The sequence below is a fragment of the Talpa occidentalis genome, unplaced genomic scaffold, assembly GCF_014898055.3.
Source record: "Talpa occidentalis isolate TD23 unplaced genomic scaffold, MPIMG_talOcc4v2.1 talOcc4.8, whole genome shotgun sequence".
NCBI classification, from domain to species: domain Eukaryota; kingdom Metazoa; phylum Chordata; class Mammalia; order Eulipotyphla; family Talpidae; genus Talpa; species Talpa occidentalis.
The window spans coordinates 32,444,648-32,471,481 of record NW_023605194.1 but is presented as its reverse complement, the minus strand read 5'-3'; the positions used below and the strand labels follow the sequence as shown (position 1 = coordinate 32,471,481).

At 46.9% G+C, this 26,834-nt stretch overlaps 1 protein-coding gene across 1 annotated transcript in view; it reads right to left on the bottom strand.

Annotated features, from left to right (window-relative positions):
- The window catches only part of GRID1 (glutamate ionotropic receptor delta type subunit 1), a 598,797-nt gene that overhangs the window by 375,506 nt on the left and 196,457 nt on the right, over positions 1-26,834 (bottom strand). The window lies entirely within an intron of this gene.

The following is a 26,834-nucleotide window of genomic DNA, read 5'->3' as shown; positions in this document are numbered from 1 at the left end:
GTCATGAGACCAAAAAGGATGACTCTCATAAATTTTCCTACATCCCATCAATCAAGCCTTTCCTTCTTGTCTCTGCCCTCAGCAGGGAGAGATTTTTTTTTTTCTGATCCTATGCATCTGTGATATTCTCTGCCCAGAGACCCAGACCCCCCCAATCCTCATGGTCTGATCATCTCAGAGGCTGCAGAGAGTTACCCCTTTTGGGTCTCAGGGCACGGCATCAGGGAAATGCAAGACTTCTCAAAGAGATCCTGGCCAGGAGACTCCAGGCCACTGACACTCTCTCTGTGCCTCAACAAAAGCAGAATTAAAATAGATCTTGCTTCAAAGGTTTATCAAGAAAATTATTACAATCGGGTATATAACTGAGGGCACAACTCTCCCATAGCCTTCGGGCTGCAGAACACTGAGGGCTACTAATTACCAAGCGCTTTCTGCGCAGGACTGTAGTTTAAGCATGTCTCACAGATCATCTCAGTAATTTCTTAGCATAACCCCATTCAATCATTTAGCCAAATATTAAGCTTTTTTTCCAGATGGAAGAATAGACTAGCGACGAAATAGACAAATGTCCTTACTCTGGTGAAACTTACATTCTGGTTGAGACAGAAAATAAGAAATACAATATTTATATTAAGGTATACTATCCTAAGTGCTGAAAAAAAAAACAGAGATGAGGGATAGATAGCAAATGTCAAGCTGGGGGTTAATGTATTAGTAGGTTGGCCAGGGAAGTCTCACAGGGAAAGGGGAGGAGACAGTTTGGAGTACTGGTAACACTCACTCCCCTCCCCCACGTGTGGAATACACCACAGAGCTCTACTTGCTGTGGCAAATGGGGCATTACCAGAGGTGACATAAGAAAAACCTGAAATAGGTGTGTGCAGGCACAAGCCTCCCCGCGCTGCTGCCATGGCCACAGGAGAATGTCCCTTGGGTTGCTGCTGCTTCTCCAACCTTGATCCCAGGCAAGAAGTCAGCCGGCTCCACAGGTGAAAGCAGAACCCAGAAAGCCCAGTCTGGATGAGTCACCCAGCCCGCCTGCAGGGATGCCTATGAGGCTGGACACCAGTGAGATCTGGGGTTGCTGGTTAACTCAGCATCATGCAGTCACCAGTGACAGAGCGGGCTGCTGAGTCAAGAGCTTAAGAAAGTGAGAGAAGGAGCAATGTGAATAGCTGGTGAAAGACTATTCTGAGCAGAGAGGAGAGCAAGACAAAGACTGTAGGGCCCACCTGATATATGCAAGGGACAGCAAGGCCTGTGTGACTGGAACAGAGAGAACAAGGAGGAGGGCAATAGGAGAGAAAGGCAGAGATGAATGGCCGAATCAAGTAAGACTTTAGAGGTCGTGTGACCATATCATTTATCATCCAAACCAGAATGTTTTTAAAATTGAAGTACAATTTGCATATGGTAAAACACATTCTTTTCAGTATATAATTTGTGTGTTTGAGAACTTGGAGAATCACATAACCAACACAATAATGAAGATATAAAACAGCTCCATTAAAAAAAAAATAAAAAATAAAACAGCTCCATTACCCATAAAAATCCCCTATAGTCAATGCCCCTGTACCCAGCCCTGGCAAGCATGATCCTAGAGTTTTGATCTGTTTGGAAAAATTGTTAAGTGGAATCATGGAGTATGAGGCCTTGTGAGTCTGGCTTCTTTCCCTGGGCATATGCTTTTGAGAATCATCCTGTATTGCTGTGTATGTCAATGGGTTGTTCATTTTTAATGCTGCATAATATTCCATTGTATGACATTCTATTCACCAGGTGAAGGACAGCTGAGCTATTTCCAGTTGCAGCTATTATGCATAAAGCCAGTATGAGCATTTGCATACAACAAACCAGGACAATCTTGAGAATAAATTGTTCTTCTGGGACAAGAGGTATAAATGGGGACCATTCCATGAAGATCAGGAAGTATATTCACCTGACTTAGGTCAAAGCCAGCACTGCCTGTTACCCTGCTGAGATGGGACAGGAAGGGAAGAGTCTGAGCAAAGGAATGAGGTGATCAGCTGACATTTTAGCAGGATCACTCTCACTACAGGGGACAAGGACAGAAGCTGGAAGGCCAATGACAAAGCTGTTGCCATAACAACAGTGGCTTAAACCAGAGAGGTGAGCATGCACAGTTGAGGAATAATCAGCTTCCAGATACCCTGGGGGTGGAGCTGACAGAACTGCTGATGGACTAATTATGAGGTATGAGAGAAAGATACATCCGAGTTTTGGGACCTGAGCAACTGAAAAAAGGGGAATTGACCCATTTTACAGGGAATGCCAGCCCAGACTTAGAAAGCATAAGACATTTGCTCATGGCCACTCATAACAGAGCAGGGCTGCCATGCACCACACACATTTCCTTATGTCAAAGAGAGAAGCAAGGACTCTCCTCCTAAGGAGCGATCACAAGTCAGGAGGAATTCTGACATGATCCCAACTATACTGGATGGTCCCAAGTGGAATACCAAGCCTGGGGAAGTGCAGGGGAGCAGGGGACTAAGTGAGGAAGGGAAAACAGGGGGGATTTGAGGCTGTGGCCCCACTCATGAGCTCACTCAGTCCATATGCACCTCTGGGGAGGACAGCAGGGAAGAGGCAGTGCCAGAGTGGACCATGACAGTATGGTGGCTCCTTCTGAGATCAGAGACGGAGATAGCCCTGGGCTCCCTACAGGGCTCTGGTGAGGAATTCTGTACCCCTCAACAGTTCCACAAGATTCTGTGGTGGCAGCCCCTGCCTACCCACAGTTCTCTAGTCTGGCACTAGAGTCACATTTGCCACCTAAGGGGACTACCACACCCATAATCCTAGATTCCCAAGGGCAAATATCAGCCAAGGGAGTTGGGAGTCCATGTGGCCAGCAATGACACTGCATACAGCACTGCTAGTCATGCAACGCCTTCCTGATAGCAGGGGGATAGGCTCCCCCTTCATTTCACAGCATCTCACAATCTTCCATAGCCACAGTTCTTGAAAAAGGCTATGCTGCCCAACGGTAGCAAAGCAGGGAGAAGACTCACCTGGTATACTGCCCACCTCCACCATGTTACCGGCAAAGAGAAAAGCAGGTAAGACAACAGACTCAGACAAGCACCACAGGCAAGCATCACACTCAGGTTCAGCAGAAATTCCGCCAAATACCTTGCTCCTTTGACCCCACAGAGCCCGAGAAGGTGCCCTGGGACTTGCGTCTTAGGCGGCGCTCAGGCAGCATACCTGAAGGCAAGATCAGGGGTGTGAGACCAGAGGACAGAGAGGCAAAAATAACAAGTGAGCACCTGGACACCAACAAGTCCTGCAGCAGGTGGCAGGACTGTGACAGGTTCTGTCCCCCACACACCTCCATTCACTGCTGAGATTAATTTACCTGACAACCCCATTGTACCCACTTCTGGCTTCCATGCAATTAAAGCTGAGGGTTTTTTAATTGTAATGTGCACTGGCTGTGAACTTCTGGATGAGGACATCACCACCTTTCCAGGAAGTTACAAAGAGCATTTTCAACCTAATGGGCTGCGCACTCACTAGAAAAATCCCCCCAAACAACCAGGAAGAAAGCCAAATGATACAAGCACCAGGTAGCTTTAACAGGGCTCAGGAAACAATGAGGGAAGGGAAAGGAAGGAAAAATCTAGAGGGGCACACTGGTGCCCACTGTCCAGGTGAGAAAACTGAGACCCGGGGGCACTGAGCATTCTGCTTGAGGTCACAGTTTCGAGTGCCGAGTTGACTGGAAGCACGTCCTCTCACTACAAAAGCCCAGTTTGTCTCATCACCCCACGCTGTCTCCCAAGAACATGGTGAATTTGCTCACTGTTCCTGACTCCTGTGGCTCTCGCTCGATTCGCAGGCTTGAGACATCTTCTTCCCAAGCATGCATCGAGATTAGGGAACATTTCCTTCAAGGAAAGCAGAGTGCAAGAGGCCAGCTTAGCCTTCCAGTGGGGTCCTGGACACAGGAGCCGTCATTCCCATCCAGCAAGCACTTGATAAGACCCTTCTACATGCCAGGCACTGGGCTGGCCCTGTCCCTGTGGGGAGAGAAGTGGTCACACTTCTCTCTCCTGCAGATTAGAACTGCGCGGACAAAACGACAGTCAAGTAACTGAATGACTGCTGTATCGTCACTGTGAGACACACACTGGAAAGGAAAAGAGGGGCATGTGCGTGTCTAACAGGCCTAGGCAGAATGGAGAGTGCAAGCAGCAGTGATCAGGCTGAGCTGGAAAGGGTGTTAGGAGTAATGAAGCTGCGCAAGGGGCCACACAGGAGCAGTGGGGGCTTATCACAAAGAGGGCTCCTATGTGAGAAGACTCTGGAAAAGCCAGTTTTCCCCATAAAAGGAGGATGACAATATTCACCACTCAGGGTAGTAACCAAGACCAAGATGATGCCCGTCATTTGGGAGCCTGGGACCCTGACCCCTCAGTCCCCCCAGCAATAATCCATGGAAAAAAATCTTCACTAAGACACGGTCCAAAAAAATCGAAGAGTTGGAAGCAGACACAATGTCCAATAACAGGAAACATTAGGTAGGTTATGGAACATCAATTCTTCATCTCAATGCAGTCATTAAAAATGATCATTAGGAAGGCCTTGCCACAACCCAGGAAATGTTTATGCCGGGATGTTAGGTCAAAAAAGCACAACACAAAATTGAATCTAGATGATCAGGTCCTCTATATAGAGTAAGAGCACATGTGGTCAGAGAAGATTACAGAAAAAAAGCCACTGCACTAGGCAGCAAATTATGAAATTCTTTCTGCTGTTGACATAATGCTTTTAAAATAAGGAATGTAGGTGTTAAGATGTGAGGAGGGACCTGCTTTCAGGAGTGGGGATAGGGAGGGACCTGTTCCCAGGTATAGGATGGACAGAGACACCTGTATCCAGGTGTGCAAAGGGGAGAAGTTGCTGCATCCAGGTGTGGGGACAGGAAAAGGAACCTGCTTTTAAGAGTAGGGGTGGGATGAGGGAGGCTTGAATTCAAATTAAAGCTCTGTGCCTGGGAGGAACACTTGGGCCAAATCATTTACCTCTCAGACTTCTGCTCTTTGATGAGGTGAGAGCTGGGGGTAAGGTTAAAGGGCATGCCTAGGGGAGCACTGGCATAGGATGGAAGCTTTGAAGGGCAGAGTCCAGAGATGGAGCAGTTCTGGGACTGGGTGAACTCCAAGATGAGGCTGTAGTTGTTGATAGCTAAGATGTTTGGAGAATGAGGGTGAAAAGACAAAAGAATCCAGGGGTGAAGAAGAAATGAACTGGTAATGGCAAGGAGATTAGGAGAGAGGTGAGGCCCTGAGGAGAAACCTTCTGGGTCAAGAGAATGCTGAGGCCAGAGACTCCAGAAGCCTGTGGTAGGCTGAGGCCACACCTGGCTGGGGAAACCCAAGGGAACACAATGGAATACTGCACCACAGGTCAGAAAAGGAGGACTTCCCAGTACAGGTGCAGCAGGAACATCAAGCCTGGGACCCAGAAACCATCCCTGGTGACAACTCACGAAGCAGGACTGTTTATTATTACCTCACGTGGCAGTTGACTTATGTGGTACTGACATGGACAGGGATTAACAAGACTTCAACCTGAAGATTATCGCCTGTCCAGTCTTCTGGATATCTCCCCACTCCAGGCAACTACAATATCAAACTTCAGGGGTATGTCCATGAGCTTCCAGGGGGCAACCACCTGTCTGGAAGCCTCATGCTCCCACTGCTATCTTGCTCTCTGAGAGGGGCCCTACGAGTGGGCTGGAGTTCCGCAGCCCTGCCCACTCACACAGCTATTCTGTTCAAGACCGCTGACAGCAGAAGCATGTCACAACAACTAGACATAGTGATGATGACCACAACCTGAAAGGTATCCCTTAAAGTTATACAACATACTAGCAGCACAAATGTAGGCAGCAAGGCAGCCTGAACCAGACTGTCAGTCCAAACCCTGGCCAGGGTGACATAATCTCTTTGCATCTCAGTTTCCCCCAATGAAATGGAGTTAAATTAAAAAAAAAACAACTCCTACTTTATGGAATAAAAAGAATTCAATGAGACAAGACATAGAACGCGCTCAGATGCAAGGTCTGTGGTAAAACTCAACAAATATTAGCCTGCTTGGAATGGAGCACTGCCCGCCAATTTCTCCTGCTGCTCTCCTCTAGACTGGGAATGCCCATGAGAAAAGGTAAGCACACATACACTCAGCACGGTTCCTGCAGACACATGCACGCAGTGACAATATTCACCGCTCAGGGTAGTAACCAAGACCAAGATGATGCCTGTCATTCAGGAGACTGGAGCCCTGACCCCTCCATCCCCTCAGCAATAATCCAAGGAAAAACTCTTACTGAGACACTCCAAAAAAATCGAAGAGTTGGAAGCAGACACAATGTCCAATAACAGGAACCATTAGGTAAGTTATGGAACTTCAATTCTTCATCTCAATGCAGTCATTAAAAATGATCATTAGGAAGGCCTTGCCACAACACAATTGCACATATGTGGGTGGCACATGTGACTGTATATGCATATATGTATGTGCATGTACTCACACATGCACATCTCTATTTGTGCATGTGTGTGCATGCACTTCGGCACACACACATGCACTTACAATAGAGTAGAATGCAGCTACACCTACCCTGAGGAGAGGAAGCCCCAGGTAATGCAGCACCCTCCCTCACCACACCACCTGCACCAGACTCCCCACTTCTTTTCTCCACAGGATTGTTTACATTTTCTTATTTGCCTTGTTTCTAGTCTTTCTGATTTCCCACATCTTTGATTTGTCTGTCCTGTGTTTAACAGAGGAGGTCTTTGATCACTTTCAAACTTCTGTCAGCACCTTTTGGAAAAGGCCCATGCATCACAGGCCCACTGGTGCCTGAGCATCTGGCTCAGATACGTTTGATCACATGGCTTCTCCTAGTCTTGCGGGCAGTCCCTGCTGCAGCAGGCTTTCATCAGTCCCCCCACTGTCTTCCCTCAAGCCCCTCATCTCCTTCCCTACCATTACCTCACCTCTGCCCAGCCCCAAATGCCTTCCCTATTAATCCAAATATGCATTCCACTTCCCTTCATAGACCTTTTTCATCTGCCTGCTGTCCTCCTGACCCTTTCTAAGCAAGCATTCTTCCAGCTCTGGTTTAATGTTGAATATCTTTCACAACATGTATTTCACAACATGTTTGTCTTGCTTCAATCTGGGTTCCCAGTAAGTCAAAACAATCATTTCCCTAACTCCAGTGAGGGCCTCGGCCTCACTGCCCACAGGACATGGAGAAGGAAGGAAGGGGCAAAGCAGATGTGCGCAGAGAAACAGAGACTGCGTGTTCAGCAATGACACACTCACTCCTTATGGTAAAGGGCTTGAACTTCCAACACACAAGCCCACTGACCTTCCCTGGGGCCTCTGTGGGACAATAGCTGCCCTGAGGTCACAGGACCAAGCCAGCTCAAGCTTCCTCCAAGGCCAAGTCTGCTCGTGCTCACACACAGCTCCACAGACAACCACACTCAGGGTGTGTGTCCTAACCTGACGAGCCCTTCACCCCACCCCAGCTGCAAGCATCCAGGCCTGCCCAGGGACGTGGCAGGAAGGTCTCAGCCTGATGTCCACCAGATCACCTGGGGAGATGTTTAAGCACATGATTGACTGGTCTCACCCAGGATGACTTTGTAATTATAGTGGGATATGGGTGTCAATGCTGTCTGAAAGTTCCCTAGGAACTTTCTATGTCAGACTGGGGTGAGACTACTGGGGTGAGACTACTGGGCTTCCCAGAGCTAGAGCTCCAGAGTCAGATGGATGGAACCAAAACCCTCCTTCTACCATCCACCTCCAGTAAAATACTCAGTCTCAGTAGGCCTCAGTGTCCTTAGATGTAAGGAGGGGAATCAAAATAGCACCTCTGCTTAGGAAAGAAGAAAATGCATGTAAAGAGCCCAGCACAAAGTAAGTACCCAGTCAATATTTAGTCCTATCATTCTTCATTCACCCTTAGGTCATCCCATCCCAGGTCCAGGGTTTTTCAGAAGGAAATGGAAAGGTCTTCTGGGTCTGAATTTGGTATAGTGGGTTTGGAGCAAAGTGTTCCAGAAACCCTCACAGGGTTTATGAAACACCCCACCTCAGCAACCACTACTGGGGAGGAGGACACCATAACCTAGAGGGGATGAGGGGTAAGCAGTGCACCACTACCTGGAAGCCCAGAGTTCACTGTGGCACCCTTTGGACCACCACCAGGAGAGCCATTCCAAAACCAGGTTCAGCATTCCACAATGGTTCAGAGTCCACTTTCTCCTCCCTTTCCCAATGTATGACCCTAGGGGAAAGCCAGCTCATACATGCCATTCTAACAAGACTGAAAGAGCCAGTTCAGGTGGGCTCCCAATAGCAGCCAGCAGACCCTCAGGCTCAGCATTTCTTCGTGTGTCAACTTAAAGAATCAACCAATAATCAGGCTTAACAACCTGATAAAATTCTTCCTTATTCATTCATTGGCTGATTCAGTGAATAGTTATAAGAGGCTGCTCTGTACCAGACATAGTACTGGATGTGGGAATACAGACACAAAGACAGCCCAGTGTATCAGTTAGATATTGCCAAAATAATGCTGTTTAACAAACCACACAAAACTCAGTGCCTAAAACAACCAGCATATATTCCCACAGACAAGTAAGTTGGTAGGGGTAGAGGTTTGTGGTTTAGCTCAGTGGGTCTGGTCTGCCCTTTATGTTTATCATCTTCCTGGAACCAATGGGTTATCCATTTGTTACTGAAGATGAAAGTGGTAGAAACAGGTAAAAAGATGAAAACATCCAATATCTCTTAAGGTCTGGGATCAAAACTGACATGTCACCTCTGCTGATATGCTTATCGCCAAAGTAAGCCATATGACCACACCCAAAGCCAAAACACCAGGAAGTATACACCACCCCACCATGAGGCAATAGCAAGGGTATGATGAAGAATCAGGGATAGCTATTCAATCAGTCATACCCAGCCTCTGTTCATCCAGAGCCCTTCCAGGCTGGAAGGGAGAGCAAGACATTGAGAACAACTGTAGCATGGCATGATTTTGTTGCAGTCACTGGGGTTATTGGAAACCAGAAGGCTGGGAACAACACCTATCCCTTGTTTTATTCCACCTATAGCCTACATGTGTGTCTTATAAATTAGACTGGGTAGTTCTCACCCCATTTGACAGGTGAAGAGGTGACCTGTAGGGGTAAAGACACTTGCCCAAGACACTCAACTGCCTCAATCCACCGCTATACTTATATTTTGTCTATGTATAAAAATGGAAATGGATCCAGTGCACTTAGCTTCCCAAGACAACAGAAACTAAAGTTGCATTGGTCTAATCAGTCTTGCCATTTAAAGGAGTAAAAAAATTTAAGCTGGGGCCTCCCCTGGTGGCGCAGCGGTTGAGCGCTGGGTTGCGAAGCTACCTGCAGCCTCTGCAGCGCCGGTTCGATCCCCGGCCACCAGCGAGGGTCCCACATGGTGTGCAGACCTCTCCTGCGGCCCGCTGCTCCCCTCAGCAGTGTACTTCAGTCAGTCTGCTTGTTCTGTTCCCTGCTCTGGGTCTGGTGAATTCTCTCACCCTCCCACACCTCTGACTATACCCAGTGCTTGTATAAATAAATAAAGTCATCTGAGCCTTGGATGACTCTAATGTCCCACAAGGAAGACCTGTTTCGGTGAACTTGACCAACTTGCTTAAATCCTTTTAAATCCTGGGTCTCCTTTCTGTAAAATGAGAAGTGGTTTTCAAACAGTGTCCACAGGGCATGCTGACCCTGAGCAGGTGCCCCTGTGAGGTTCCTGAGGAGCAGCTGGAGTGGGGCACCATGTTGACCTGCAATCCATTTTATATAGCATGAGTCCCCTATAATTTCTTTTTTTTTTCTGCTTTGAAAACTACTGTAAGCAATAGTCTATAAAAATTTTTTTGGTATAAAAAAATCTTAAATATATATATATATATTTAAGCTGATGGGAAGAAGCACTCAAAATGAAGCACAGCCTTAATCCACAGGAATGTAGCATTTTGGGGAAGAAAATGGAGGACTTTGTGTGTCTGGGCATGTTACATTGTCTCAAAGAAGAACCCCAGGAGGGGCTGTGTCCATTTGATGAATGAGGACCTGGGGGATGAGGATGGTAGAGATTGGAATCCTCACCCAAAGTCCCACAGCTGATGAATAACAGAAGAAAGGCGGTGGGCAGGCATTTTCTGTTGCAAGCCCTGAGTTGCCACTAAATGCCTTAGATGACTCTACACAGGATTCATCCACGTTGGCGCAGGTGAGGACAGAGCACAAACGAGGCCAACAAGAAACAGATGGGCTCACAGAAAATTCTCATGCGTGTCTGCAGGATGAGAGGTTCTCGGCTTCTCTCTCACAACCTCCTAGAACCAAGCTCATTGGCCAGTCACAGGGATATGTAGTCTCTTCCCAGCTCCTCAAGTGAACATCTGGTTTTCTCAAAGCTGTGAATGTCACGTCAAGAATTTCCAATTACCTTCCCTTGGTTTTATTTACCATCAGTGTATTGGAGGCATAATTAGTCTGAGATGAAAACCTGTATTGTTCCCTTCTCCTCGGCAATGAAATAGGTTTCCAAATGTGCTAACAGAGAGGATCCTTCTCCAAAAATGACAAACAGCAAGTGAAGGATGAAAGCAGGAGTGAAATACAGATTAATGACAACTGTGGCTGAGCTGGGGGGGGTGGGGGAGTGATGGTGGAATCTGCCACAGAGCTCCTGCTTCGAATCTCACCTCCTCCTCAGCTCCTAATGAGGATGGGCCTTTTCCACAACATGAAAGTGATGCTGATGAAGATGAAAGACCAATTTCCTCTGATGTGTTTCCTAATGATACAGCATGAGGAGGAGGCGCCTCCCAGGAAAGCTGATATGGGGGGGCCGAGAACCTTCTTCTCCCTAGGTCTGGCCATACTCAGAGTCTGGCTGAGGTGTGCAGGATTCGCCTTGGCCACAGTTACACAGATTTGAGAGAGAAAAAGACACACACAATTCCCCTCAAGTTTGGGAATTTGAGGTACCCAGACTCAGAGGCTCTCACTGATCCCCAGGTCCTGAGATAGACAAGACCGTTAGCCTCTGATTTGTCCAGTGCTTGTCAAAGTGAGTCCTATTAAAATGACATTTATTCTGCGCCCACTCTGGCCTTCTCACAGGCTCTTTCCCACAGAGTACTCGGAGGGATCACTAAATGAGAAGTGGCTCATGTTACTGCCCTGTAAAAGCCCTCCAATACTTCCCATTTTATTTAAAATAAAACCCAACTCTTCACCTAGGTCAGAGTCTGGCCTCTGGCCCACCTGTCTTATCTCACTATCTCATCTCACCCCTCTCCTCTCCAGCCACACAGGCCTTCCCTTTTTGTTCTACTAGCCAGCCTTTATTCCCACCCTGGGACCTTGACAATGCCAAGGGTCTCTCCCCCTTACAAAAGCAAAAGGCTTCTCGGGTCTAACTCCATCAATCACATCTTCGCTCAAAAGTCAGAGAGTTTGGCCACATAGTCAAGAGTGGCCCCCAGTTGCTCCCTATCACATTGTCCTCTCTGGGTTTCTTCTGGAGTTTTGTTTTTGTTTGCCATTGGATATTATCTTGCCTTTAGCTTCTTCCTCTTATGCCTACAAAGTGAGATCCATAGGCATGGAGATCTTATTCCCCACCATGCCCCAGCACTTGCAGAGATGTAATATCTGACACAAAAGAGGGCCTCAATAAATATTGGTGGACTAGAAATAGATAGATAGATAGATAGATAGATAGATAGATAGATAGATAGATAGATAGATAGATAGATAGGCTCAAGAGCAAATGGGGCGGCTGGCAGGGTTTTGCCTTACCAGAAGGATCAGAGATGCGTGTGTGCTACCTTCAGATAACCAAAGGACTAACGTGGGGAAAGGAAAGAAAAATTGCCATATAACTCCAGAATGCTAATCCAGGACTAATGGGGAGAAGGCACGGGATAAATTTTTGTCTACCGTTAAGTAGACACTTTCTCACTACTGAGCTGTGCAGTCACAGAACAGGTTCCCTCGTAGCTAATGAGCTCCTCATATCTGGAGGTATGTAAAAGGAGACCACAGCCAGAACCCGTGTGGTGGATACATGAGCCTCTGTCTATGTTCCTGAGTCTTCGATCCATCGTCAACATCCGTTTTGGTTTCTTCTGACCAGATTATGATCCACTGAACAAGAGCAGAGACTTGTCCTACACCCAGCATACCCCCAGGCCTCGGTGATGGATGGAGCACACACAACCACCAGAGAGAGTGAAGTCAATGGGCCAGATCACCTTTAAGATGAAGGCAGGAGGCTCCAGGCCCATGGGGGTCCCCATGTGGAGACGGCACCTCCTTGGCAGGACTAAGCATGTAGCCTGTGCCTCCCTCCAGAGACACAGGCCTTGAGAGTTAACAGGGAAGGAGGGAGGGAGAAGAGCTGGCAGGTGGCAGTTGTGAAACACCACACCTGCGCCCCAGTTGCTTATGTCAATCCTCCCCCTGTGCCAGAACCTCTCTCACACCAGCAAGGAAACAGAGGCTTGGGAACACTTGTTTGGGGAGGTCTGGCTTGCATTCCTGCCACCTTGATGCCTGCTAGGCCAGAAACTTCCCTTCAATCTCCGACCTGTCCCGTTGAAAACATTTTCAACTGATTCTATGTCTTCCACTCCCCTGGCAGCTGAGAAAATGAGACCCCTTAAATCTCCCATCCAAGTCTGAACTGCATTCAGTTCCCTGTTGGATGATCTGGCCCCAGACCCACTGGGAAGGAATCTGGTAGAATAAGCACTTTCACATGCTCTCTCCTCCCAGCCAGGTGCAGGCACTGAGCTCCCTGTGTCACTGTCTCCTTCCTATCACTTGGCACAGGTGCTCTTGTGGGAGGCATTTGGTGTGGCTGTGCCAAATAACCACATGGCAGTAGATAGTCACTCAGTAGATACTCCCTTCCCAGTCCCAATGGGGGCGCTCATATTGCCCCCATATCTTCTCCACTTCCTTGGACTTCCTGGGCTGATTCCTGGGCTTTTTATGGGGGAAAGCACATAGGGGAAGAAAGAGGAGAGAGGAGATAAAGCAGGAGCACACATGGAGTGTGAAAGGTGACATATGTGGTGATTTGGGGGAGACAGCAGCTAGGGAAGAGAGAGACAGCGAACAAGGATTCTAAGAAGTGTTGCTATGAGTTACAAATTGGATCCTCTGACAATCTTCAAGAGACACCATAAAGAATTGTAAAGCACAATATTATTTCAATGTTTTTTTCCTAATGTGATTCTGCATAGAGATCAGTATATGAGGTACCACTGTTATATTTTCCTATGAATGAATGAAACACTAGTAGCCTGGGATAGTACCCATCACTTACTATAGTGGACATATTTAGAATTAGTCATGCAGGGAAATTTAGCTCTTTTTTCATTTCACAGTAAAACCTATTGCCCCCCCCGCCCCATTCTACAGACACACACAAAACAGCCTTTGAATAAAAATTCTCAACTGAAAATGTCCATCTTAGTGCTTCACTATGAAAAAAATCTATGAATATATGTAAATATGCTTAATAAATTTTATTACTCATGTTTAAAAGTATTAAACTGATTGATGACTAAATGAATAAAAACCCAAACTCCACTGTTTAGCTCACAAAGTTGAGTATCCCCTGCATTTGTTAGGAATAATAGCTAACACTTACTAGGTAACAGTTTATTGGGCACCTCCTTAAGTGCTTTATATGTATTAACTCATTTAATCTTGACAACTATCTATAAAGTAGGAAATAAAATTACCTATATTTTGCAGGTGAGAAAGGGGAGACATTCACCTCATAGTAAGTGGTAGAGTCAGAATTCCAAGTCGGGAAGATGGTTCCAGGCCCATTTGCTTTGCTACTCTATTAACCTGTGCATAGATCCAACTTGCTTGTCTAAAAGGAGAGGCAGCACCAGCTATGCCACCACCCAGGGTCAGCCCTGCCCTGCCTGGTGCTGCCAGGAGCAATCTGCAGGCTGTCACCCTGAGAGGCCAAAACATGTGCATATCTTCTAGCAACTTGGAAATAAATAGCCAAAAAAATCAACAATAGTCAGTTGTCACCTTCTTGCTAGTAATTGATACATGCTTACAAAATTTCATTTCATACAAACACAATGAAACCACATGAAAAATATACATTTGGGAAGGACTGAGCCTCAAATGTTGAGGCTGAGGTGTGCTGCCATGCTTCAGAGAATTTGTCATATAACCACCTAAAACAGCAGTGTTGTTCTTTTGCCTTCTCCCCAAAAAAAGCACTCAGGGAGGAGCTCCAGGGATAAAGGGAGAGGCAGGAAGGGAAATCTGAGCAAATATAGCTTGACGCAGAGAGAAACCACTGGACTAGCAGTTGCTTGTGGAAGGTGGGCTTCTTGGGGGCTGAGAATGTGTGTCACTCAGCCCTAGGTCTGATGCACAAGCAAAAGTCAACATGCAAAATGTTTGTGAGTTTGACTTGGATTATGTTAAATCAAAAGGTTTCTCCATTTATGAGGAGAGGAGCATTGGAAGCCAAGGTACAGACCATGTACCAGAGACTGTGGCTCAAAGAGGTGGGGGCCGGGGGAAGAGCAGCTGAGCCTTACTCACCTGGGACTCCAGGATATGGCCCAAGTCCTTCATTCATCACCAATGGGCCCGTCCATCACCAAGTGTCCCAAAGAATGATTCTCAAGGAAACTTTGAGTCCTTCCCTACCAACCTATCTACCATCAGCTTCACAGGCCATGTAACCTTCAAAAAGAGTATTAGACCCTCCCATACCAAGGTATTCCAAATAATGTATGTAGCTATTTATTCTACCCTCAAGGACATGGAGTATAAGCCCCTATTATTTCCTAAGTGTGGGCTCTATATCATGACAGCTTTCCAAAGAGAACAGTTTGGAAAAGGAGAAATGAAGAATAACTTTATAGTGGAGAAACTTAACAAACACTCCCTCGGCCATGTGGACAAGATCAACGTCAACAGTGATTAGTCATGTTAATAACATGCACCCTTGCTGTGATGCAATTAAAATGACACTCAGGTCTCCCTCCCAAAAACCCATAATTCCAGTGTAATCATGAGAGAAACATCAGACAGATCCCAGTGGAGGGTCATTCTAGAAAATATCTTATCCCTAGTCTCAAGAACTGTCAAGGTCATCAAAAGCAAGGTGCATCTATGAAATTATCACAGCCAAGAGGAGCTTAAGGTGACATGATGTTTTAGGCAGGCTGGTATCCCACATGAAATCCTGGATGTCAGGTTAAAAACTTTAAAGAAGTCAGAATAAAGCATGAACTGCATTTAATATAAATGTATCAAAATGGCTCATTAATTGTGACAAAAGTAGTTACTCTAGCTGCCATCTTTATAATTTTTCTGTAAATGAAAAACTATTATAAAATCAAGTTTCATTTTAAAGAACTGGAGTCTTATCCTAAGTTTTATAGAATACATTTCCAAAATATTTTCCAAAAATGTTCCCTTTTGCCAGTTACGGTTGCCTTCCTCACCCAAATATTGGTACCACCCTTCCTCCCTGTCCCCAAATGCCCCCATCCAACCATCCTTTCCCTGAGGCCACCCAGAGCTTTCCCAACACAGATGTGAGTCTGTGCACCCATATTACAAAGGTTTCCATTGTCTTGAGGATTTATTCCAACCTCTAGCATGGTATCCAAGGCCCTTCACAACCTTGCCTCTTACTCCTCCCTTGCCCGCTGCACTTTATATTGCTATATTAAAATGCCTATGGCTCTTTCTCCAGAAACCTATTTCTCTAGCTTCCATGTGCTTCCCTTTCATTGCCTGCATTTGCCAATCCCTCACCTGGAGGCTCTATCCCCATGTCCTCCCAGGATAACTCAGGTTTATCCCCCCAAGATTCAGATCAGCACTGATTCCTACAGAAAGCCTTCCTGCCCCTCAGGATGATGCCTTGGCTTGGCTTGATGGGCACCCCAGTCACCTCTCCATGTACATCTGTCCTATTTAGTTGAAGACTGCCCCTTTCCCAAGGACAGGCACGGAGCTCTCACTCAAGTATCTCTAGCACCAATCTTACACAAATGTTTATTTAATGATGAGTAAATCACTGTTTGGGGAGAGGAGGTGTGATAAGTCATAGCCAGCAGTCTGAGGCATTTTGTCCTGGGTTTCAAAGTACAAACTGTACTCTGCAGAACATGATTATTCTCACTAGAGGCCTATATAAGCACGTTCCATTATATGGCAATGTAACGGATTACCAGATTTAATTGTAACAGGGTAATTAATGTCAAGGTTTTGCAAGTGTGGACATAAATATTAAATATCACCTTCAATATAACTATTCTCTAACTCTGTCATTACCAGGGCTAGAAATACCAGGTTTGATTGAGAAATGTCTTTGTCGTGGGAGGAGCAATGCCAAGAACATCTGGTTTGTCCATTGCCACTGCCTTCAAGGCAGCAGGCCTCAACTCTGGTCTGAGGCTGGGCTCCTGGCACCCCTGACCCTGGGACGGGACCCATCTCTCACCCTTGCACAGACCACCACACTGGGCCTTGCTCTGGATGAGCCCAGGACCTTAGAGGAATTTCTCATAGGCTCTATCCAGGCCCCTTGGGCAGTTCCTGAGCCACACTTTCCTTCATGATCTCAATTTCCCTCTATAATACAAAATAGAACAACCTCGAGGAGTGAGGAATCCTCAGAGGCTATGACACAGAGAATGCTGAGCTGGCTGTGAACCAGGAAGAACCCACCTTGAGACTCCATCCACCCTCCAGCAGGCCCTCTCCTCCAACCACCTTACAAGCTTGGTTCCAGGCTTAGAGTGAGTGTGAATTTATTCATTCTCTACCTTGACAAAAATGCTGTCTCCTGTCATTCAACTTCAGGCTACTTTCAAGTGGTAGGATCATGAATGTTCAAACTACCAAGTCTAAAGGCCCCACCCTAGCCACTCTCTCACCCTGGATCCATCCAGCATGCTGAACAAGACACCCCTAAACTACTTGCTGCCATTTGGAACACTCATGCCAGAACCCTGAGCAGTCATGTAAGAAATCTTATCACCGTAAGGCATGCCATGAGGAAAAGTCAAACTAGCATATTCAGAGAGATCCCACGAAGAGGGACAAATGCCCAGCCAGTCACCAGCTTTGCCTGTCCCTCATTCTTTCTTTCCAGCCACTCTCTCACTGGAATAGCATGAAAGACCCAAAACCAAAATGTCTCAGGTGAGCCCTTTCCAAATTTCTTACCCCAGAAAACATGAGAGATAATAAAATGAGTTGGGGTGGGTGAACCGAGAGTTCACCATGACAAAAGGTTCAAACATCAGAGCTGCTGCAGGGAACAAACAGCTTCTTCCAGCAGGTAACCTTGACTTCAGCTCTTCACATGACCCTGCCCCACTGCGGCTCCGCCCCTTCGCCCATGTGCTGGTGCTCCTGGCTCAAGTATTTCCCTAAAACATCCATTCAGACCCCATAACCAGGTTCTATTAACCCCACACAGCTAAAACTCCTCACCCCTACCTCATCCCCAACCACCAATCCAGAAAGGAAATAAAAACCACCTTTGAGCACCCTGTGTTGAGGCAAGGCCTCTGAATGGCTCATGTTTCCAATTAAGACAAAGATGATGCCACAGGCAGTGGTTCTGAGGGGAAACCCAGCTATATGTCATCACCACCATCATCATTATCATCATAACCATTTACATCAGCATCACACCATCCTTGCCATCTCCACAATAATCCTGGAGTCATCCATCGCACACTCGCTAAGCAAGAATTGGTCTAAGCACTTCAATACATCATCTTGTCAAATCCTCATCATGCCCTCACATTGTGGCCCTGCTACTATCCCCACCTTACAGAGGAGAAAACAAAGGTTTGGAGCTGTTTTAAACTTACCCACAGCTATAAGGACAGTGCTGGGGTTCTAACCTCTAATGTCCTAACTCCAAAGGCCATACACATTCCTAGCATTTGGGCTCCTCCCCCCTCAAGGCCACTCTATGATCCCCCACCCTGAGTTGCTTTAGAAAGAGAATACTGGAGACCCTGGGTCTGCTAACACAAGCTAGCAGTGGCCCAGTCCCTACATCCAGAAAATGAGAGTGGTGACAACAGTCGGACTCCGAACAGAGTGTCGGACCTGGTTATTTACTAATCACCTCTTCTAAGCCAAGCACTTGCCATATATCATCTTGTTTAAACCTCATCACAGTCAGGGGGAGGAGAGTAACTCCCAAGCCCTACTCATTCTGTTGTCTCCCACTGCACCCCTACTGACCAGGCCTGACCTTGAGGACGACCCCACATGTTACATGCCACGGCCTCTATCTGGCTGTCTGAGAAGCCGGATCATTCTGTGCTCTTCACTTAGTGTAATTAATGAGCCAGGGATGTGTTTGCATTTCCTGGGGCAGGCAGCCATTCTGGCCAAAGTCCCTTCGTCATAGGAACAAACACCTGACAACTGGAAAGGGGTGCACAGCCCTGGGGCTGAAATTCTCCCTGCCAGCCTCTCCCTGGCTCTGAAACCCAGCTGGGTGCCCAGCTAGCTTATTATATAACTTCCCTTCTTTTGGAAGCTAAAACTAGCTAGATTTGAAAGGCTGCTTCCCCTCACAGAAAGAAAAGTCATAATTCTTTTCAATTGGCCATTGAATTAATTGTGCAAATAGTGTTCCCCAAAATACTATAAAAGGTGTTTGTATTTCCCCATCTTTTATTTGTCTCTGAGGTTCCCGTTATGCCTGGGCTATAGTTGTAGCCCCTGTTGGGACTGATTCCATGGGCCACCCCATGGGATCTGAGCACATGGACAACCCTCGTGGGGTCTGGAAGGGGGCAGCAGAGGAGAGGCGGAAAGCAAGGTATAGCCCAGCCTGGAATACCCGGGACAGCCTTCTACAGCTCTTCAGTGTCACAGCAGTGATACAGAAAAGGGGTACTGCCCAATTCTAAGGAAAGCTGCAGCCCAAACCCAGGAGGGAGAAGTCAGGGATGTGGCCACAGAGCCACAGCCTGGAACCCACAAGGATGCTGAGAGTGGAAGGGGAATAGTTGAGGGCAACAAAGGGTGCTATAGTGTGTAGGGGGCGCTCCTGCATCACCATCTCCCACTACACTCGTGGGCCCTTACTGATGGAAGAAGACATCATGCAGGTTCAAAGTTGTAAAATGATAAAGGAGGGAAACATGAGCAAATTCTGCCCCCCCTCACATTCACACACATGTGCACACACACATGCACACATGCATATGACAGCAAACCAAATTTGTTTCCCTATCGGCACAGGCACAAAAAGAAGCCCGCAGGATGGGGAGGCCTGCCCTGGGCTTGGCAGCAGTCCTGCCTGCCTCACTAGCTGACAGCAGAAAGGTTGGCTGGGGTGGGGTTTGTTATTGCTACTTCCCCAAATTCCCTGGTGAAGGAATGAGGAAAGATGGCACTGCAAAGGGCGTGTCCTCAGTCCTTCCAGAAGGAAAGCCCTTGGAGGAGCAAGGCAGGCAGATTTGCACACACATTAATAAAATGCAAAGCTCTTTAGGCTCATTACTCGCTCCTCCCAGGAAGCACCACGGATGGCTGCCAGGAGGCTGCGCTCATGCCTGTGAGCTCACTTGGCGAGACATAAGGCCAGGGGCTGTCTGAGTCCCGCAGCAAAGTCCCAAGCAGAGAGCCCAGAATGAGGCTGCCCACCCAGAGCAAGCAGAGGAGCAGAGGGAGTGTCTCCCCAGGCGTAGTCTTTCTTAGCTCCATGGGCATTGACTCCCTGGGCTCTTACCTCTAGGAATTATCATGCCCTGAGAATTTTCATGTCCCTGAGCTACTTCTCAGAGTCAAAGAATAACAGAGCCAATACCTTCAGTTTCATTCCTTTTCATATCATGCCACTGACCCACTACCAAACCTCCACTGACTTCACATTAGACAGAAATCAAATACAAGGTCCTACATGGCCTGCAAAGTATGCTCTGAACTTGGAACCCTCTCTACTTTCACCTCCCACCACTCTGCCCCTAGTTCACCCTACACCACATACACCATCTCCTCACTGATTCTCCAGCAGGATGAGCTCATTTTACCCTCAGGACATTTGCACATGCTCTTCCATCTGCTGAAACTAATTCTGCAGTCAGATCTTGCTTGATGAACTCTATCGCATCCTTTGGTCTCTCCACAAACGAACACCTCTTCCTTGGCAGCACCACCTCTGGCCACCACATCTAAACTGTTGCCCCCGCCAGGCCACTTTTTTCTTACCTTGCTATACCTTTTCTTACCTTTCTATACCTTGCTATACCTTGCTATACCTTGCTTACCTTTTCTTACCTTGCTATACCTTTCCTCATGAAGATTTTTGGTTTATTCACTCATTAGTTTAGTGTCTGCCTCCTGCCTCCACTAGAATGTCTGTTCTTTGAAGTCAGGGATCTTGTCTTTTTCCATCTTTCTGTATCCTTAGTTTCTAGAATAGGTCCTGGTTCATATTAACTATTCAATTAACACTGATCCATTCCAAGAGAAGCAAACTGAGACCTAGAAAAGCACTACAGTCACAGGAAGTACAGCATCTCAGGGGAGCCTGGTGCAGGCTTGGCGGTGAGTATAATTTTATGTTTTTCTAAACTTCTCATTTATAGGAAGGGACTACCCTTGCCTCTCAATTGCTTCCCAGAGCTCAGAAAGGATTGTGCCAAGTAAGCACTCAGCAGTCACCAAGTGCATCAGCTAGGCTTTTAAGAAACTGCCTAGTTTCCTGAGGAAACTCAGTAGCTCTCCAGGGTCCTGGAAAGTTGCAAAACCCCTAAAAAGAAAGCTCAGGATAAGTAACGAGCAGCAGCACCTGTGGTGTGTGGTTAAGGGTACAAACTAATACCAATGATAATCTTCGTTCTAAAGAGTTGACTGTCACGTGCTTAGTTAGCATTTAATATGGACTCTGAGCAATAACAGATAATAAGACCAAGGACTTCCTGCAAACACAAAAGAGGATTCTAAGGCAGGCCAATGAGGCCCTGGCACCAAACTGAAAGGACAAGGAGAGTACTAGATGCACAGAACATGGGGATGGTACCTCGAGGATCCAGGAGAGAAACAGGAACTCACAGACACTACACTAGAGATGATTGCCAAGTTATAAGGAAAAGAACTGAGAAAGGAGAACAGAGCTCACTTCACATCACTCCCTTATGTATTATTCTTAAGTTAACATTATACAAGTGATAAATCAGACATTGTGGCTCAAAGACCTACAAAACTTATCATCACTGCCACAGGCAGAGTTGCCTAATGGAGAGCTTAAAAATCTTGTAATTAGTTGCCAATATTTAAAAATTAAGATTTCAAAATAAAGTCCCAATCTTTGGCTCCCCTTGAGACACAAAAAGCAGTGGCCATGCCAGCCTTCATGTGGGACCCTCAGAGCTGATAGTCCCCTTCGGAAAGGATGTGCCCTCCAGGTGCCCCACTATTCTTATACTCTCCCACTATTTTTTTTTTTAAGATTTATTTATTTATTTTTATACAAGAACCGGAGTACAGGCCAGATGTGTGGGAGGGTGAGAGGATTCACCAGAGACAGAGCAGGGAACAGAACAGACTAACGAAATACACTGCTAAGGGGAGCAGCGGGCAGAACAGGAAAGGTCTGCTGTGCCATGTGGGACCCTCGCTGGCCAGCCAGGATCAAACTGGCACTACAGAGGCTACGGACAGCTTCACAGCACTGTGCTCAACTGCCTGCACCACCAGGGGAGGCCCTCTCCCACTATTATTATGACCCAACTGTTCTACACCTTAAGATCCCTATCTTGATGTCATAGGCATTCAGATTTGTGGCTTGTGTTATACAAAAGTGGCATCACAAAGGGTAGTTTTATTTGACCCTTTGCGTATCTTCAAAAGCCCCAAGTTATAGAATTATCCAAGAGTGGTTCATGTGGTTACCTGGACTGGATCAATCCATTTGGCTACTTTGGGGCAGCCAGAGGACAGCAGATGCACAGTTCCCTTGCCCACATGCTTTTGCTTGGTGTGGCACCGTCTCCAACTGGGTTCTACAGTTGGACACCAATTCTCTTACTCATAGTTCCCTCTGAATGTATGTTTTCTCTCTGGCCAAGCCTAAGAACTCTTTGTGGGCAGGATCTATGTCATTCCCCCCCTCAAAGTGCCCAAGCATAGTGTTTCTGGGGCAGGAACCCATTTTGTCTTAGTGGTGGCTGGCGGATGACAATGGCTGCTGACAGAGTCTTTCTTTTCTGTAGAGTAATTCTGCAGGCTGATAACACCAGCAGCTCTCCCTCCTTCCACCAGTCCAGCACCCAGCTATCCTGAGAATGCCCTAGTAGCTGTACCCACTGGCCAATGTGAGTCCAGATGGGAGATGCCCTCTGAGTTCACCCCTGCCAGGATCAGGAGCCCACTGGGGCACTGAGATGCTCTCTCCTCCTGCATTCCCCGGCCTCTAACATTCTCTCCAGCTGCATGCTGGGACCAGAGTGCAGTGCTCAGTCCCAGCTGAGCTGGCTGAGAGCTGTGAGCACTTTGTCACTTATGATGAGTCCCTTCCCCGACCACCTCAGGGTGCACCTGCATCTGACTTTCCTCACTTGGCTCCAGGGAACTATGTTTCATGACATGGCATGAATGAGGAGCCTTCCTTCTGCCAGGCTGACCACAGTGCAGCTCTTCTGAGTCATTGACACTTCTGCCCTTGAACCTGACAGCCCCAGGTTGGCGCTACAAACTCAGCCAAACACCATTCACAGACACAATAATGACATCACCCATGCACAGGGTTTCATCTCATTTAATTCCCATGGCAACCTCAGTGAAGGTATTATTCCAATTTACAGACCAGTAAACAGACTCAAAACAACAGCACTGATAGCTGGGATCTGACCATGTGTCCATTTGCTCCAAAGGCAATGCCCTCTTCTCTGTGCTACTAGCACCCCTGGCCCCTGAAGAGGCACTATCATGTCCCTAGCTGAGCATCTGACACTCAGACTTCCTCTGTGAAGATGAAAATACATGGAGTATCAGAGGGAGGGGAAACAAGGGGGGGGGTTCTGGGGTCTTCTTCCTGTTTCCTGTCACTGCACTTAAAGTACTTCCCATATGGCCAGGGAACCACCCCTGCCTCCCTCCCTGCCAGTGGACCAGGGCTTCATGGATGGGGTAGGAGGACACATGCAAGCTTTCTCCTGGTAAATGCTTCCTTCTATGTTCTGTTTCTATCTGAGACATTTCTCTCACACCTTTATGCTCTTCTCCTACCACAACTCCTTTCTCCATGATGAGGGTGGTAGACCACAGCCCCTCTGCCTTGCTTTCTCCCTGAAAGCATCAGCATGGACATGGATGCTGAAGATATGTAGGTTAGGCACTAGAGAAGCAAGATGCCCCACCACTCCCTGCACAGCAACTGGCTGAGAAATGAGCATTAGTCACGCTTGTTAACGGTCTATCAACCAAGCCCACTTCTCTCCTTCAGTCAACCGACTCAGCAGCCGGTCACCATCAGAATCCCTGATGTCAACCACCAGCACATTTCAAAATTTGGAAAGTTGACCTTCTCCAGAGTTGCACGAAATTTTTCGTTATTCTCCATGCCCTGGAAACCACATATCTTTATGTTTCTAAGCTTCATCCATCTCCCTGTTCACACAACAGTTACCAGGCAGCTCTGGATGCTGCCCCAGGCTAAATACTGTGAGAGAGGAAAAGGATAGACTGTACCCCACAATGCTCTCTGTGCTTATTAATTCTTGCAGTAACCTCATGAATCAATATCATTTTTTTTATTTATCTATTTATTTTTTTAATTGAGCTAACATTGACTTACTGTATTGTATTATATTGCATTCTGTTGTATTATGTTGTATCATTTCATATCATATTGTATTTTAGAAGGATAGGATCCCTTCTTAGGTATCATCACCACAGCACACACATCACCAACCACCAATAGTCCATCACCATGGTCCATTTTGCTCCCTTCCCTCTTTGTCCTCTTCTCTCCCCTCCCCGCATGCTTCAATTCTATAGTCAGCTTTTGGGGGTTATTTTTAAGTTTATCTGCATCTGACCCTTAGTTCAGTTTTGCTATATTTCACATATAAATAACACCATCCGTATTTATCTTTCTCCTTCTGACTTATTCCACTTAACACGATCCCTTCCAACATCATCCATGTTGCCACAAATGGCACAAGTTTATCATTTTTGATCATAGAGTAATATTCCATTGTGCATATATACCACATCTTTAACCGCTCATTTTGGGGCACTTAGGTTTTTTTCCCACAGTTTAAAGCCACTGTAAAGAAGAGGAAGCAATGCTCAGAAAGCCCGGTGGTAAGGGTGGGACAGGAGTTGGGCCATGTCTGTCTGGCGCTCTGTGTTTTCCTGCCCCACTGACCACACCACCGAGGGATCCAACTCAGGTGACCAAAGGGTCTCAGAAGCTGCTCTCTGATTGTCAAGGAGAGACACAAAGGTTCCTGCCCATCCCCTCACATTCTCTGCAGATGTGTTGGTAGAAACCAAACCATGGGTCCCTCATTCTCCAGATAAGCTCTCAGAATTGCCTAGTCCATCTTCTCCCTTCCCACTTGCTCCTCAACAGTGATGTTCATCAAATATGCTCTTTATCATGTTTTAGGAGGAAAATGACTTTCCCTTTGATCTGTCAAGGCCAGCAAATATCTTCCCTCCTCCCAATTGCATACAGTTGCTGGGCTTGGAATCACAAAGTTCTAAACTAATATTCCACCTATTACTTTGTCTGTGGGACCAGGAACATGTCCCTAAATCCTCAGACTCTAGTGCTCTTTAATGACCCTTCCCTTTCCAGCACTGTTGAGAAAGTGAGGTGGGTTAATGGGACTAATAAGAAAGAGAAAGCTTGATAAATTAAGGCCTGTTGGTCACAGTCAAGATCAGTCCAGCCTGACCCAGGCCTGTTGACTAAAGGCTCCTAAACAACAACAAATGTTTACTGCTTCACATCACTGAGTTTGGGAAGGTTTGTTAACACTGTACCAGCTAGCTGATGCAGAGGCCTCCTATTGTCTGAGCAAGCTGGCAGCTCTGGCACAGGGAGCAGGTGACCAAGGCGAATTCCTACCAGCACCAGACAAGAGCTCTATTTGAAAGCATGTGGAGGATGGCACCAGGGGTGGTTTCAGGGCACAGACAGATGCCTTCAAAATGAATCCATACCAAATGGAATAACCTTGCCTCAACTCTGCCTCCCTCCTCACCTCCCACTCCCTCCTACCCCACCCTGCCTTGGGCTTCCCATAGTGCTAGGCAAATTCTGCCGCTTCCACACTGGGCTCCCCATCCAACACTTCAATCAACAAACAGGCTGACTCAGCCCCCTTGGGGAGCCCCCCCCCAAGCTGAACACCCTTGGGGATCCAGGAACAGAAAGGGTAATTGAGTCATTTTGCTGCTGCAGGCTGTTTCTCTTTGTAAAGGCCTATTTCTCATATCTGCTACCTCCTCAGTGAAGGGGCTACCTGCTAATAGGCCACAGAGTCTCCCGCAGGGAGAAATTGATACTTTGCCCAGCTATTTTATGACCCACAGAAAGGAAAGAACACCAGGTATCTCTAAGCCCACGCTTCAGGATCATGATCCCTCTTTGACCCCAGGAAGGAGCAGACAGGTCTCCCAGACAGGCAAGTAAGACCTTCCAAGGAACACCAGGAATGGGGTGGCATGAATCAAGACATAACTTGAGGCCTCCCCGGAGGCGCAGTGGGTTGAAACAGACATTCAACCAAGAACCAAACACCGGAAAGTTCAGAGATTTTCTGCATTTCCCCTTGATGAGGTTTTGGATGCTTCTTTGATATATTAAAACTCAAACATCAAATCCTTTCTTATTTGAAAGTCAGGCATTGAGAATGTGTTTAGTCTGCCCACTGGGCACACAGATTCTAGAGAATGTTTGTGTGAGGCAGGGGTTAGAGTTCCTGAAATTCCACCTTTCATCCATCCCCTTACAAACCATCGGACAGAGGATCCAAAAAGTGAGCAACAAAGAACCTGCTCCAGCTTCTGCCCTCCAGCATGCCTAGGCGCCCAGGAAGGACAGGGACATGCAGGTAGTCACAGTGCAGTGCTGGGATGAGACTGCAGATGGAGGCACACTCAGTATATGCTAGAGATGTGACATGCACCGTCGTGGGGATTGGGCAGTGACAGGGACCACAGAGCCCAGCACCCTCAGAGCTGGTTGGTGCCCAGGAAGATGCCCACAGCAGCTTCCCCAGCAAGCTTGGGGTTCCCCAGCAAGCTCGGGGTTCAGTAGGATGAGAGGAGTGTGGAGACAGAGATAAGGAGATAGCAGCCACCAGGAGCCTTGGACACAGGCCCTGACAGGATGGTTCTCTATTCCCGTCCTCTGCTCAGCCAGGCCCCAAGTTCCAGCTGCCAGGAGCAGCCACTGAGCTCTAAACCTGCCAGAACAAACTGCAGAATCTCTTCCTCATGATCTCATTTCTAAGAATTTCTATGGGAAAAAAAAATGAATTTCTCAGACTGGTAGCACTTTTGCTAAAGTATGAAGGTTTTAGAATCCATAAACAGTAGGATATAATTAAATGCAAATGTGAGGCCACATTTAAAAATTAATCTTCTATAATTAATTAGTAATTTAAAATATTCTGGTAAATGATACTTAAATGGCACAGAATTATCCTAGCTCTGAGTGATAAA